We start from the raw sequence: 15,027 nt of genomic DNA, 5'->3' as shown, positions 1-15,027 counted from the left end.
GCTGAAATTTAGCCAAGAATATTCTAGTTATCTCTATTATTATTGATGTGAAAAATCCTAGTATACTTGTATGAGTAGTAGAATGATACAGGGGAAATAAAGTGATGTTATTTAGTGAGTGATAATTGTATTTTATAACTTTAAAAATAAATCATCACTAAGGAAGCTTGATTTCTTATTTGCATGAAAGGATATACAGTGTTGATGGGTGTTTTGGAATACTTATCTGGAAGGTGTCTCAAATTATTTCCTGAGAAATGCAGTCTTGAAACCTCACAATCATTTTGCCTGCTTCTCTTTCACAACCCCTTCCCAATGAATGGATTGCTCAGTGTGTTCTAATATTTCCTTTATACCAACTCTCAAGTATATTCCTTTCCCTTAAGGGACATACACTTTAGAAGCTGGCTGTCTGAATTTGAATTCCAACTTGGGCCTCTACTAATTGCATAAATCTTGAAGAAATACTTAACCTTTCTATATCTTAACTTCTTTGTCTATAAAATGGACTTAATAATGATGCTTGCTTCATGAGATGGTTGTGCTTCTGTATATCCCACAGTATAGAGCCAGGTTTGATTCTGCATGAATTTACTCAATGAATGAATGCCTCTCTATCCAAATTTTAAAAAATGAACCATCTGAATTTAATACTGTGACCCAGGGATTATTGAACAAAGATTTTTACTACTTGGCCTTAGAATGTTGCCCTGATTTCGTATAATATGCGTGATTTGAATTTCTCCCCCTTTTTAAGAGAGTCAATGGAACCATCACAGCTGCAGTTATTTTTATTGCATGCTTATAAGGTGTCCAGCACAGAGTTAGACAGTATATAGAATATGGAAGAAATATATGCTGCACACCCTGTACTTAGTGATCTCACCCTCTAATTAGGAAGACAGGAAACAAATCCTGTATGCATGAAAAGTTAAATAGCAAAATAAAAATGTCTGAAGGATACACAAGAAACTATCAGCAGTAATTACTGGAGTGAGGAAAAGGGGAGGTTTACTGCTTGTTGATACACTTTCATACACTGTTGTTATTACTGTTTCTCTACTGTTTGTTACCTTAATGTATTCATATAAAATCATCAAATTCTGTATTAAAATATGGCATATAAAATATGGTTTATAGTTATATTCCACTTTTTAGCACAGAGTGTAAGTGCATTTCCAAGGAAGGAGTGAGCTGCTTTCACAATTTACACGGAAAACTTTTGTGGAGTACCTCAATACCCTCATAGCTCAGTTGGTAAAGAATCTGCCTGCAATGCAGGAAACCCCGGTTCAATTCCTGGGTCAGGAAGATCCGCTGGAGAAGGGATATGCTACCCACTCCAGTATTCTTGGGCTTCCCTTGTGGCTCAGCTGGTAAACAATCTGCCTGCAATGTGGGAGACCTGGGTTCGATACCTGAGTTGGGAAGATCCCCTGGAGAAGGGAAAGGCTACCCACTCCAGTATTCTGACCTGGAGAATTCCATAGACTGTATGTATAGTCCATGGGATTGCAAAGAGTTGGACGCAACTGAGCAACTTTCACATCACTTCACTTCGCTTCTCCAGTACCATAAATGGGACTGAAATAATTTGGACTCAGCTTAACAGCACACACATGCATCATTGCTTGTAATTCTTTTTATATTACTAGGACACAAATCTGATAAATACTATATGACATTGAACTGTTTGATTTCTTTACCTTTTCCTGATATATATATCCATACATGCATTTTAGGTTGACCAAGTTGAATTTAGCATGTTTGAATTGTGTGCATATATATATACACATACACACTTATATCCAAATTCCACTGCTAAGAGAGTAAGATATTAATTAACATATTTATAATAGGAAGTAATATATTTAGTCTAGATGTGACATCAATTTGAATTTAGGAAAAAAAGCTATTTTGAAATCAGATTTAAAGGTTCATTGCTTTAAAGTTTTGTTTTTAAAAATGTATACAGAATTTTAATATTATACAGAAATAACTGAATTTGAGAGATATAATAAATAGCTAGTAGGACCCATAGATTTAGTTCTACTCCAAAGGTATTTATTATTATCTAGTGCATGCTTGTTTTAATAGTCATGGAGCACTTCCTATATGCCAAGTTCTGTACTAAGTACTTAGCAATTCAGCACTTAGTACTTCACTAACTGTGTTAGTTAAATGGGAAATATTGTAACATTGCAGGTAGAAATAAGTATAGGAGGCATGGATGGACTCAGTGTGCCAGAGACATGACATCATTTTCTGTAATAACATGATCTCTGCTTCTTAGTCTCCATTCCATAGGGATAGTGGACATGTAAACTCTTATGTTTAAGGTTCTGTATTCTGTAGAGTTTGTGTCACACATTTAGGGTCTTAAGCTGTCCCAGTATTTTAGCTGAGATTCTGGTCTTCAGATACTTGGCCATACAGATACCACTGAGTTGCCCATTATCCTAGCCTAAGTAACTGTCAGGTATGGGGGAAAACAGCTAATTTTGTGCCAAACCTGGACACAAGGATCTTTGTTGAAGTTTGATTGTTCTGTGCCAAGGCTCTCACCCACCCCGCAGCCATTCCTCTGCAGGATTTGTTATCATCCCTCTCTGGGACTTGTTACCTCTTCAACAGTTCTGATAAAAAGCAGAAGTCAGGGAACCTCAGGCATCCTTCTCTCTCCTCCTCCAGACATTGAGGTTTTCTTCCCGCCAGCTTTGTATGTATTTGGCCAGACTTTAGAGCTATCTGGGAATCTAATTTTTTCAGTACAATATAGTAGCCAGAGGCTCGGGCCCTAGAATCAGATAAAATTGAAGTTCAAATTCCCATCTCCACCATCTACTGTCTATATGACTGGGGGCGAGTTCTTACTTCTCTGGATCCTCATCTTTAAATTGTACATTTAAAAAATACCTATTTTGTAGGGATATTGTAGGATATAAGATAATGAACACACATGAAAGGCTTGTTAAAGGTGGTATTCAAGGAATAGTAGCTATTCCAGGAAATATAAAGTAACCTCACCTCAAAAGATTGGAGAACACAAAATAGACCATGTCTTATTTTACTAAAGACTTTGAAGGAAAAAAAAAAAGACTTTGAAGGATTATAACAAGCTAGAGGTACTATTGAAAATAAGTTAAAGGCCCTGATCCTTTTTTACACTGCTTTAAATTACTGCTTATTACTTGATCTTCTTATGCAGTGTTCAATTTGCCTTTTCTTTGATCAAGGCCCACATGGTGGATGATAAAATTTTCAAGTTTGAAACTCTACCAGTCTTTAAGAAGAATGGTAATAGATTGACTAGGCTGCTAGAAATTATCCCCTATTAATATGCTTGAAACAAAATATGTGCTTGTTAATGGGGTGATATGACTAGATTGTGAATATCTATAATAAAATCAATAAGGGAGGAGTAGCTATATTGTATATCTTTCTGGTGTGTTTTTAGAAAGGCTAGAAAGAGGCTATAAATATTAAGTCATTAAAGAAAGATGTACTTGTATAAAAAGGCTAAGGGATAGAGATGGAGTGGAGGCAGAAGTGGCATATGCTTCTCTGAGTACTGAAAACAAAACAAAACAAAAATACAGGCCAGGAATTATTTTATTTTCTGATAGTTATATATAAGATTTTGTTTCCTCCCTTCTTTGAATATACATGTTTCTTAATGGCATATGCTTAGAGACATGTCGATAAGGCATGTTAGCTCAGCTGCATATTCTAAATCTAACCCAAATATCACTAACTCAATATTCATATATAAAAGAATACCATTGTAGTGAGGTCAGTTATTACTGAGTACCTTGTTGGCAGTTTATTTCAAAGATAGTAATTTTGTCATTATAAATACTAATGTTAAGTATGTTAATATGTTGATTGATGACTTAACTGGTTAAAAAATGTATCAGTTGTTGAAGTCAATTTACATTGACAAAGAACTGTTAAATACTGAGGTGGATTGAGATATAATCATATTTTACTATTTCCCATTCTAACATATAGTCTTGAGTTTTGGCTGTTGAAAGTGAGGGAAGGGAGAAAAAGAAGAGTAAATTGCTGTTCATAAATGGATCTTTAGATGGTAAGTCCTATCCTTTGTCATTGACATGCTTTCAGATTGCTTTTTACTAACCATTCAAAATATCAACACTTCTCTAACAGATTATTTTGGGGAAACACATGACTGAGAGAAGAGGGATGATGGAATGAAGATGGAAAGAAATGATAAATGTATTTTATAAATAATTAAAGTATTTTGTTCTCCTTGGGGAGCTATTCTAAACAAAAATATGCTTATAAGAGACTTGAACATTAGGTCACCAAATATATGCTTTCCAAAGTACCCTCAGTACAACTTTTATTACTTCCCCTCATTTGTAAGTATATATACAAATATATAAGTATTTGTTCCCTATTATTCCTACTAAGATCCATAACTTCCCCAGATCATACAATAGAGCCTGGGATATAGGTGGTGGTGACAAATGAAAGTGAACTTTAGATAAACTAATTAAGAAAGCTCAGAGGTTAATCACAGAGCAGTTCCTTGATTACTGTATACATGTTCTCCTGAATTTGGAGTTTATAACCAATCACAGATCAAGTTAGTTCACTAACATAGCATTACAAAAAGTCCCTCTCCTGTATCTTTTAAGATAAACATGGCTAATTTAATGAAGATAATAACAATAATGGGTGAAGCACATTGCATGTATTATCTCATTTGATGCTAACAATAATCCTGGAAGGAGAGTAATACTATCTTAATTTGACAGATGAGAAAATTGAGATTTAGAGAAGGTACGTTCTCACAATTAGGTTGTAGGATGGCAGACACTGAGCACTGAATCAGCACATCAGCCTGATACACTTTTCTTCCTATGACAGCTCATCCTGTGTTTGAAAAACACTGTCCCAGCTTTCTTACCCCTCAAAGTTTTTTTTTTTCTCTCTTTTGTGTAGTTTTTGGCAGAGGGAATTATGGAATAGTACAGTTATGATTTGTACATTTCATTTTATGTAAATTTTAAATCAACAGAAAATCTATAAACAAACTCCAGTTAATGAGCTACATGCTGGAGTATTTGGGGAAAGTACACTGATAGCTGCAACTTTAAAATACATAACGCTAAGATGGGATGATGGATGGATAGAAGGATAGTTTGATGGACAGATATAGCCTAAAGCAATGATAGTAAAGTGTTAATTGTAGAACCTAGGTGGTGGCTTTGTTGATACTCACTAGAAAATTAAGCTTTTCTTTGATAATTTCAGTTAAAACATAGAAGAAAATGCTTTTAATATAGAACTTAAAAACAAAATAAAATTCTCCAAAGCCATTACACAATCTCAAACCATAAGCAGTAGTTAAATACATGAATTCAACAGTCAGCAAGACATGATTTTAATTCTTGATCTGTCACTTTCAAACTGTATGACTGGGGAAATAAGTTGATCTCCTTGATCTTCCACTTCCTTATTTATAAAATAATGATAATAAGATCAAGGATCTAATTAATGTAAATAAATCACCTAGTATTCTTTTATTCTGTTAAGTGTATATCTGACTATAAAGTAAACATATATATGTATGTTTATATACATATATATATGTCTACCTGTGAAATGTGTAAGTAGTGGAGAGAGGATACAGGAAACAGGGTAAATCTAGAATAAACAGATCTATTAATAGTAGACATACATAGCAATATCCAATAAAAGAGGGTTAAACTAAATGATTTAAGATTTAATATCCAGACCTGACCCACAATATCTTGGAGACCCTACTAATCTTCCATGAGATGGTAATGAGGAAAAATGAAGTTAATATCAAACTGAGGTAGGACATTTTGTGACCAGAATTTAATGCAACAGATGAGCTAGAAGTGAAGGTTAAAAAAAAAAAGACTAGCTCTCTTATGTAGTTAAGCCTGGCTTCCAGGTTTGAGTGCATTTTCTGATAAGTTAAAAAAGTGAAAGAAGTTCCTGTAACTCTGCTACATTTCCCCAAATGACTGTCTTTGTGTGAAATGAGTGAGAATAAATCCTTTGGGAATTTTAGAGGGGAAGAAACGTCTTCCGGTCCTCTGCACCTGAATTCAGAAACAAATGAGTGAGATGGAGAACAAAGTAGCTGTTAACAACAAATGCTGAAAGACACGCCATGGCTTATACTGAAGTCACAACGGACATCCTGATATTTTACTCTTGAGGAAGATAAACTTACTGAGCACTAGCACAGAGTGACATTTCAGGGTGTTCATAATGTGTACCACTGTGCACCTCCACAGAAAACCTCCAAGCATGCTCAGTTATCTTTAACTCACCAGTTAGGGAAGTCGCTGCACATCTTCCGGGCAGAGTTAGTAAGGGAGTGAAGAGTGTGCTTTCTATATGTTTCTCTCCTGCCACCTATGGACCCAGAAGGCATTGGGAATAAGGGTTTCTTTCCAGCTCTTTCTGATGGGTCTTGATTTAATTGTGCACTCCTCCACTTCAGTTCACTGGCCAGGGTTCAGTTCACTCCAGGCACGGAGTAAATGATTCTCAAATGGCTAGGAATTTCCTGGTAAATGTGCCTACCATTCAGTGGTAATGAGAAGGCTGAGCCCGTGCTGACTGTCTGGCTACAGAATTTCAGGGAGAAAGTTACCTGATTTGAATCACTCTCCAAAGAGTTGAACCATGAAATAGAAACCAAAAAGGAGGTGTGGAAAGAACATACTCCTCTAGCCTTGCAAAAATGTCAAGAGAAACCTCAAAATCACATGAATGTGATCTACCATCAGGGTGCTCTTTGGAGTCCAATGTCCCGAACCCTGAGGGAAGAGAGATGGCCTCTGAAATAGAATACGTCTCCTGGGAGTCCCCTTTCTGTGCTTCCTTCTTTGCTGATTCCTGGTTGTCTGAGGAGGATGGTTCTCAGCCCGAGTCATTTGTGATGGTCCCAGCCTCTAGTAATATAATAGGAGAAACTTCCTCTGCCTCTACAGGATATTTCTCTTGTGCCTCCTCCGAATGCGAGCTTGGCTCTTCTGATGAGGATGGAATCCAACAGTCATGTCAAGATGTTTCTTGTCTTGAATCCACTGAGATGCCTCCAGTCCTGGATTTGGAACAAGGAGAGACTTCTTCCGCTTTCCCACAAGTCTCTCCTCCAGTTAATTTGGTTAATAGTAATAAGTCATTTATGTCATCAGTACCTAAAAAAAAGAAAAGAGTCATGGAAATTTACTACATGCAGGTTCAAATCGAAAAGGATGTGGCTGCCTTACAGGATTCAGAGGAAGAACTGGAACCCCCCGAAAAGAAGATACAGATGGAAGAAATTACCTGTCCTGAAGAAATCCATACAACATTCACCTCCTCTCAAGTGACTACAAAGGAGCTCCTGACTGACAACGAATCCAGTTTGGATATCCAAGTCAAAGATGAAAGGGAGAGGGCTGAAAGTCCAGCAGAACCTCAAGCTTTGGAGGAATGTTCCAAGGGCAAGACACCTGAAAGTCTGGCAGCCCCGGACAGTGGCTTCCAGTGCGTGAGCTGCTACCGGATCTTCCCCAGCTTAGAGGTCCTTCAGAAGCACGTGGAACATGCGTCCAGTGAGGGCTTTAACTGCTATACTTTCCATGTTGCCTTGGCTAGGCTAAAGAGAAAGCGGAGCAGAAGAGGGAGGAACAGGAGAAGGAAGAATATCAAGACGGCAACATCTGATTGCCACCAGGAAAAACATTTTGGCATGGAGACATACTCATGCAATGACACTGATTCTCAGGCCTAAAAAGAGAGGAAATGAAGGAGGCCAACCTCTACTGAGGAGGCTTCATCTCCAAGTAGCCACAGTACCTACCTTTGTTTATGCATCTTTGTTAGCATACCACCCAAAGAGCAGAGAACCTATTCTAATATTATCCACTGCTCTCTTGAGGAGAGGGGAGAGGAAGGCAGATATCACCATACAGAAGAGCAAGATGTCCTTATGCAGACTAAAGACAAATGAACAGCAGTATATCTTCACCACCACTACAAGTGAGAAAGGGACGAAAGTGAAACTGCTATGGACTAGATCACAGAAGGGTGACACAAACCTGGTGGCCTGAAGATTTCAAACGATGATGTCCAGCACATTCCCATGATCTCATGAGAGCCCAGCAGTCCCTGTGAACACCACAGCATCAAGAAAGCAACATCCTGAGTTTTGGAACAAGGTAAAGAAGACTGGAAGAGGGACATAAAGAGACAAATGGGAAATGACCAATACATCTGTGAATTGAAGCTTTTTAACCTGAAGATCTCAAAGTTCCTTTCTGCTTAGTAGTTCTGCCTGACTCTTACCTGTAGCTCTTTGCCACACCTCAAATATATGTATGCAATTTTAAAAAAAAAACAAAAAAAAAAAACCATCCTGAGAGGTATAGAAGATATTAATATTTTTTTCCCATTTTACAAATGAGGTATTAGAGGCTGAAAGAGACTGAATGATGTTTTAAGTGGCAGGATTGGAACAGAATCATGGGGAATACTTTTATGCAAATTTGTGAATTATGTCATTCCTTCAATGTCACACCACATATTTTTTCACATGTTCATTTATCTATTAATCACTTTTTATGTATCAGGCATGTGTGTGTATATATATATATATTCTAATGCAGAAGTCTGTTGTAGTAGTGTCTATACCTTGAACTTAGGTTATCAGCATCCAATGTTTGGTGAGTTATATTGTGCCTTAATTTCATAGATAATGATTTCACACTGGAAAGTGAGATTTCACACTCTGGTGATTTTTCACATCAACTTTCTTAGGAATGGAAACATCAAAATATAAAATTAACAAATTATAGTTTAGAAAAATCAGATGCTACAGAAAAGAATAACACCTTCCTATCATTTTTCTAACATGACCACTGTTACTATTTTTTTGATGCAGTTCTTTCTGAAAACTAACATTAGTTAAGTTCTCCTATATACCAGCCCTGAGTGAGGCCCTTTCATATTTTGTTTGATATATCATTGCAATCCTTTTAATAATCTCCATGCTAAGAAAAATTTTATTTCATTCTAAAAAGTAATTTTTACTTTTTACATTCCCCTGGTAGCTCAGCTGGTAAAGAATCTGCCTACAATGCAGGAGACCCCAGTTTGATTCCTGGGTCAGGAATATCTGCTGGAGAAGGGATAGGCTACCCACTACAGTATTCTTGGGCTTCCCTGGTGGCTCAGCTGGTAAAAAATCTGCCTGCAATGCTGGCGACCTGGGTTATATCCCTGGGTTGGGAAGATCCCCTGGAGAAGGGAAAAGCTACCCACTCCAGTATTCTGGCCAGGAGAATTCCATGGACTGTATAGTCCATGGGGTTCCAAAGAGTTGGACACAACTGAGAAACTTTCACTTTCAAAAATTAATAATATTTTTAAAGTAGAAGGAAGGAGATTTATACTGGTCGTGTTACAGAAACCAGTACTCGAGAAACAAAGCACCACACACGGAGAGTTGGAGAACTCAGGTTTATAACGCCGGCGAGCCCAGAGGAGTTAACACTCCAAGCTCTGAGCTCCGAACAAAAGGGTTATAGAGTTTTTATACATGGACAGGCATGATTAAGCAGGTTTGCAAAGAGCAGAACAAAGGTGAGTGAGATAAGCTCCAGTTCGTAGTATTGTGAGGCCCCACTTTCTGAGACTACATGACTTACGTGATCCAGACTTTGCAAGGAGCAAGCTGAGTTACAGAGGCAGAAGGAGCAGGAGGTTATGTGAAATTCTAACTTTTCCTCTTCATTCTCCTCTTTTGATGCTTCTGTCACTCATTATAGAAAGCATCTCATGCTTTGGTAGGACATTCAGAGCTCCCCATCATTTAGAGGGCTATATTGAGCTATTACCATTTGTAATTTTATGGATTCAATTTGAGAGGTTTTGAACTGGGTAATAACATTGAGAATAAAAGGGCCAAACAAGAGCGCCACAAAGAACATGAAGAAAGGATGGGGTAATGGGAGAAGCCAGGATGCCCAGCTCCAGATATTGTTCCAGTTACCCCAGGAATTTGCTGGTTCCTTTCTCCTTTTCATGATTCATTTCCTTAGCTGTTGGACCATGTCCCTGACTATTCCTGATTGGTTTACATAAAAGCAGCATTCTTCATTCAAGAGGAGGCAGAGCCCTCTCTTTTCAGCTGTCATTAGGTCTAGCTCTCTCCTACTCTGTAAAACCGCCTCAGCCAGGGAGTCTAGTTGGTCCCGTAACGAAGAGCACATCAATGATACTAATTAGGGATAGAGGCCATGGTCGACAATGAAAACCCATCGATAATTTGAAAGCCGGATCCTCAAGCTTCTGCCGTGCGTTGACTAGTCAGCTTCTGGAGTGACTAGAGCAGGGCTTAGCATCCTTCTTGGGTGAAGGCTATTGTTTTTGGAACCGGACTTTGAGGGGATTTGTGGGGTCCTGAACTGCTTTCCAGGTGTCCTCACCATAGGAAGCCACTACCTTTTTGACTCTGGTGTGGTGCATCCAAGGCATGACGCCTGTAACTTTAACAGCAGTAGGGGTTGCCAGGACAGCTGTGTGAGGTCCTGTCCAAACTGGCTGAAGTGGTCCTTTTTTCCAACCTTTAACCCATACCTCATCTCCTGGCTGATAAGGATGAACCCAGTTGCCCAAAGGAATGGGTGTGTGTCCTTTCTAAGATTTTCTCAGGTGATATGGTAGAAGACTTTCGCCAGGGCCTGGAGGTGTAGGACATCTCCAGGTCAGCCAGTTGTTGGGAGTTTCACTTGAGTTTTCCTGTCACTGGGGGTGTTCTCCCATATAAAATCTCAAAGGGTGAATAGCCTAAGGCCTTGGGGTCTATTTATGGAGGGAGGTGAATGTCCACAGAATGATAAGGCAGCTTGTTTCAGCATTGTCTGGGTGTTGGCTGGGGGATATTCTTGTCATACTACTACTTGGAGAAACAAATTTAACAAGAAAGTTAAAGATATATGGCCCAAAGATTAATAGAAGGAGGAAAGCTGCAGAGGGGCTAGCCAGGAGAACCAGGTCTAGACATTGATTCCTAACATTAGTGTTTCTCTAGGTATGAGAAGATGCAAGAATTTGGACTCATAAAAATCTTTACCTGAAAACATCTGACTATCTGGAGGCCTATTTTTCCAGGTTTCTCCCAGAGCACAGAATGCTTATTTTTTTTGTCTCCACCCTGAACTCCTTTCAAGGGGGTGTTGAAGGTTAGCATCTTGTAGTAGTCATGATTTAATCTTTGTAGAGGCAGCTGGCAAGGGCCAACTTCCAGTCAGCAGGGCCCCTTCATAGCCACATATTTGGCCATGTTTTAGGGGCATTTCATGGTCATTGTGTCCCACAGTGCTGGGAAGGCTCATTCCCAGGTCTAACAAAGATTCTATTGACAGGCCACTCAATATATTGTCACTAGATCAGGCCTTGTAAGTAGCAAAAGTCTCTGGACCCCACCTGACTTACTAGCCTCTTGGTCCAGGAAAATATTTCCTCTTGTTGCTTCTTCCCATATCTAGAGTTACATTATTACAATTATTGATCTAATATGGAACTGTATATCAGCATTTTATCAAAGGCTCAGTCACACATTTGGTAACATGAGAAACAATCTTTTGAAAAAAGCTACATAGAAAATAATATAGCTAGCAGTTATTAGTAAGGTCACAAGCAAGAATTTAAGTCAAGAACTTTCATTGGGTATAGCCCGGTATACCCCAGGTCATCTGACTAAGTTAAATGATTATAGACAAATGTTAATCTCTTGTTTGTACATCATGGAGCATTATCCAAAGATTGGTTACTGAGATAAGCTTTAGAAACGATCTTAGAGCATCCTTTTTAATAACTTAATTAAACTGTTTAGCAATATAACAAGGAGCTATCTCAGAAGTGAGCCTTAGTAAGCACAGACCTTAATTACAAAACTAGAAGTTAATATTGAGTGAAACATATATATATATATATATATATATATTTTTTTTTTTTTTTTTTTTTTTTTTTTGAGAACTCATTGTGAGGGCATTAACACTGTAGCCAGGGAGGGCTTTAACCCATCAAATAAAATGAGGTCTGTCAGGGAGCTGGGAAAAGCCAAGTGGCTGTCTTGGACTTCCCATAGTCCTGGTTCTTTGATTTTCATCTGTTTTTTATCCATTTTTAATTTCCTGATTTAGGAACAGACTATCACCATGTTTTAAGGACATCAGGATAGCAAAAGTCTTACCGTGAGGGGTTATTTTTTGTAGAAGTATTATGAGCTTTGTCTACATGTGTCATAATCTTAAATAATTCTTATTTACTTTACGAAAGTAACAAAAAGATTTTAAAAGCAAATATAAATCACTTAAACACAAAGAAATCCGTAATCTGTTATCAAAATCTGCATTCTAAGAAAACTTAGTTCTCTAAACAGAGAGAAGACCAAATTCTAGTCTGGTGTCAGCTTACTGTTAAAAACAAAATTTGTTTATCTATTTAATCTTAGAAAGTCTTTTTCAGAAATCCTGAAGAACTAGCAATATTCTTCTAAAGGCATGAGAGTAAAACCATAGAAAGCATGTTTAAAATCTGATTGTATTGCAATTGACAAAGAAACCTGGTCATTTTTGTGATGTGTAACACCTTAATAAGATAACTAGAATGGCAATTGACTATATTTTATCAGGGCATATCAGACCTATATGAATTTCACACAATTTTAGGATATCTATTTAGTAATATCAACCATACAGTATAACCTGAAAAGATTTATCACCCCTTTAACAGTACTTCCCATGTAATTTAACATGTCCAATGAGCCCAGGTAGCTTAATAACTCTTTGGGATGTCTCGGGGGCCCTCTAAAGCATCCCAAAGTTAGCTAGAAGTCAATTTATTTAGGAAGTTTTGTCAATAAATATCAAAAGGGTTTATAACAGTCAGGTAGGATCATATAAGTTACTGTGAAATAATAGTTATTTACTTAGTCAAAGTTAACAAAAGATTTCAAAGGTAAATATAGAATAGATCAATTAAGAGGTAAGAAAAAAAAAAACACCTTAAATCTATTATTAAATGCAGTTCAACATCTGAACTCTCTTAACAGGGAGAAAGGCTGAATTCAAGTTTTGCACCAGCTTACTTTAAACTCATTTAGGTAAGCTTAATTAAAATTATTTTAAACTTTGTCAGTCCTAACCATGCACAAAAGTCCCCCCCACCCCCGAGTCACTTTCCACAAACCTTCTAATCACTTTTTGTAACAGCTACCTGTAAGTCAGACCTACTTTCTTTTCCCTTCATAAAATGTAATTTTATTTTTATGACTTTTTTTAATTAAAAATATACATCCTACTTCCTTATTAGATTAGCAAACATTAATACTAGATATTTAATATTGAATATTTCCCAGTTTATGTGAATCTGAAATTTATTTAGGTTAATTTTTCTTGTATTTAGAATTGTTTGATTTGTAAGTGCTTACATTTCTTTAGGCCAATTAAATTATAACTCATTTACAACTTCAACAATATTATCAGAAAAAAAAAAAAAAAAGACAATGCGACATATATAAATCCAGACAGACAGACTGACAGAGGACTTACATTTTTCTGCTTGAGATTAAAAATATCTCTTTGACCACCCCCCCTTTTTTTTTTCTTTGTTTGAAGTTCTAATTTGCCCAAGGCTAAGGTCTCAGGCAAAGTTGGCTGTGTATTTCAAGGACATGGAAAGGGTTAACTTCAAACTTTTTCCTAGGCAGGCCTTTTAACAAGCTAGTTGTTTTTAACTGTATATGCAAAAATAATTGGTTTTGCAGTTTCCAAAAATAAAAATTTCTCTGACTCCATTCAGTCAGCAATCACACACTGACAGTCATTCAGAGGCTATCACAATGCTTCCCTGCTCCCGAGTCCCCAGGTTTCCTTAACTGTTGCTCCCTTCCTGGGAGCTCTAAGGAGGTTAGCAGTCACAATGCCTCCCTTCTCCTGAGTCCCCAGTTCTCCCTATCTGATGCTCCCTTCCTGGGAGCTCCAAGGAGATGATCAGTCTCCTCTTCTACCCATTGGGGTAGGACCTGACTGGGGACTGGCCCTGGGGCCTTACCTGATCCTGTGGCCATTCCTGGTGAGTTGTTCAGTCCCTTCAAAGAGTCTGGTCGGGGCTCAGCTATCTGGAGAGTCAGAACACTGGTCTGAAAGAGAACCCGGAATACTGTTAGGTGGTGTGCCTCCTCGTTCGTCTCCGGCCCTTCTGCTCCAACCCAGCCAAGTCACCAGTCAGGCAGCTCAAGGGGCCGGCATGGTTGGAATCTCACTGGAGCCTCCAGAAATGTTGCAGAAACCAGTGCTGGAGAAACCAAGCCCCACACTCAGAGTGTTGGAGAACTCAGGTTTATTACGCCGGTGGGCCCAGAGGAGTTAACACTCCAAGCTCTGAACCCCAAACAAAGGGGTTACAAAGTTTTTATACATGCAGGCATGATTAAGCAGGTTTGCAAAGAGCCAGACAAGGGTGAGTGAGATAAGTTCCATTTCCTAGTATTATGAGTCCCCACTTTCTGAGGCTACATGACCTACGTGATCCATACTTTGCAAGGAGCAAGCTGAGTTACAGAGGCAGAAGGAGCAGGAGGTTATGTAAAATTCTAACTTTTCCTCTTCAATAGTTTTCCATGGAGGTAGCTGTTAAGTGACAGCTTCTTTCTAGTGAAAACACAGCTGCATTTCCTGTAAAAGGAACCTTCTACTATTTTGACCTTGCTTCTTATTAACTCTTCAACCCATTACAGTCTGGCCTCTTCCAACATTAATCTCCTAAAGCTACTCTTGGAAATTTTGCCAAGAACCCTAGAAGCACCAAATTCCTAGGCAATTTCCTGTATTTATTTTAGTTGACTTCTAGTCTATGGAAATGTAAACCCTTAAGCCTTCCTTTCTCATTGAAATGTCTTCCTTTGTTTACATGAAAGGAATTACTCCTACTTATTTTACCTTTCTGGCTGCTTGTTATCAGAAT

The 15,027-nt window shown here is 38.0% G+C and overlaps 1 protein-coding gene across 1 annotated transcript in view; it reads right to left on the bottom strand.

Moving 5' to 3' along the window:
- Positions 1-14,309, bottom strand: part of FAM133A (family with sequence similarity 133 member A) — an 82,418-nt gene extending 68,109 nt beyond the window's left edge. The window contains exons 1-2 of the mRNA XM_043458401.1: positions 14,286-14,309; positions 14,116-14,203 (exon numbers count right to left, since the gene is read on the bottom strand). The gene's annotated coding sequence lies outside the window, so the exon portion shown is untranslated. The remainder of the gene's footprint in view (positions 1-14,115; positions 14,204-14,285) is intronic.
- Positions 14,310-15,027: the final 718 nt, after the last annotated feature.

This window comes from Cervus canadensis, chromosome X, assembly GCF_019320065.1.
Source record: "Cervus canadensis isolate Bull #8, Minnesota chromosome X, ASM1932006v1, whole genome shotgun sequence".
NCBI classification, from domain to species: Eukaryota; Metazoa; Chordata; class Mammalia; order Artiodactyla; family Cervidae; genus Cervus; species Cervus canadensis.
The sequence above is the reverse complement of the archived record's forward strand: the minus strand, read 5'-3'. Positions and strand labels throughout refer to the sequence as shown.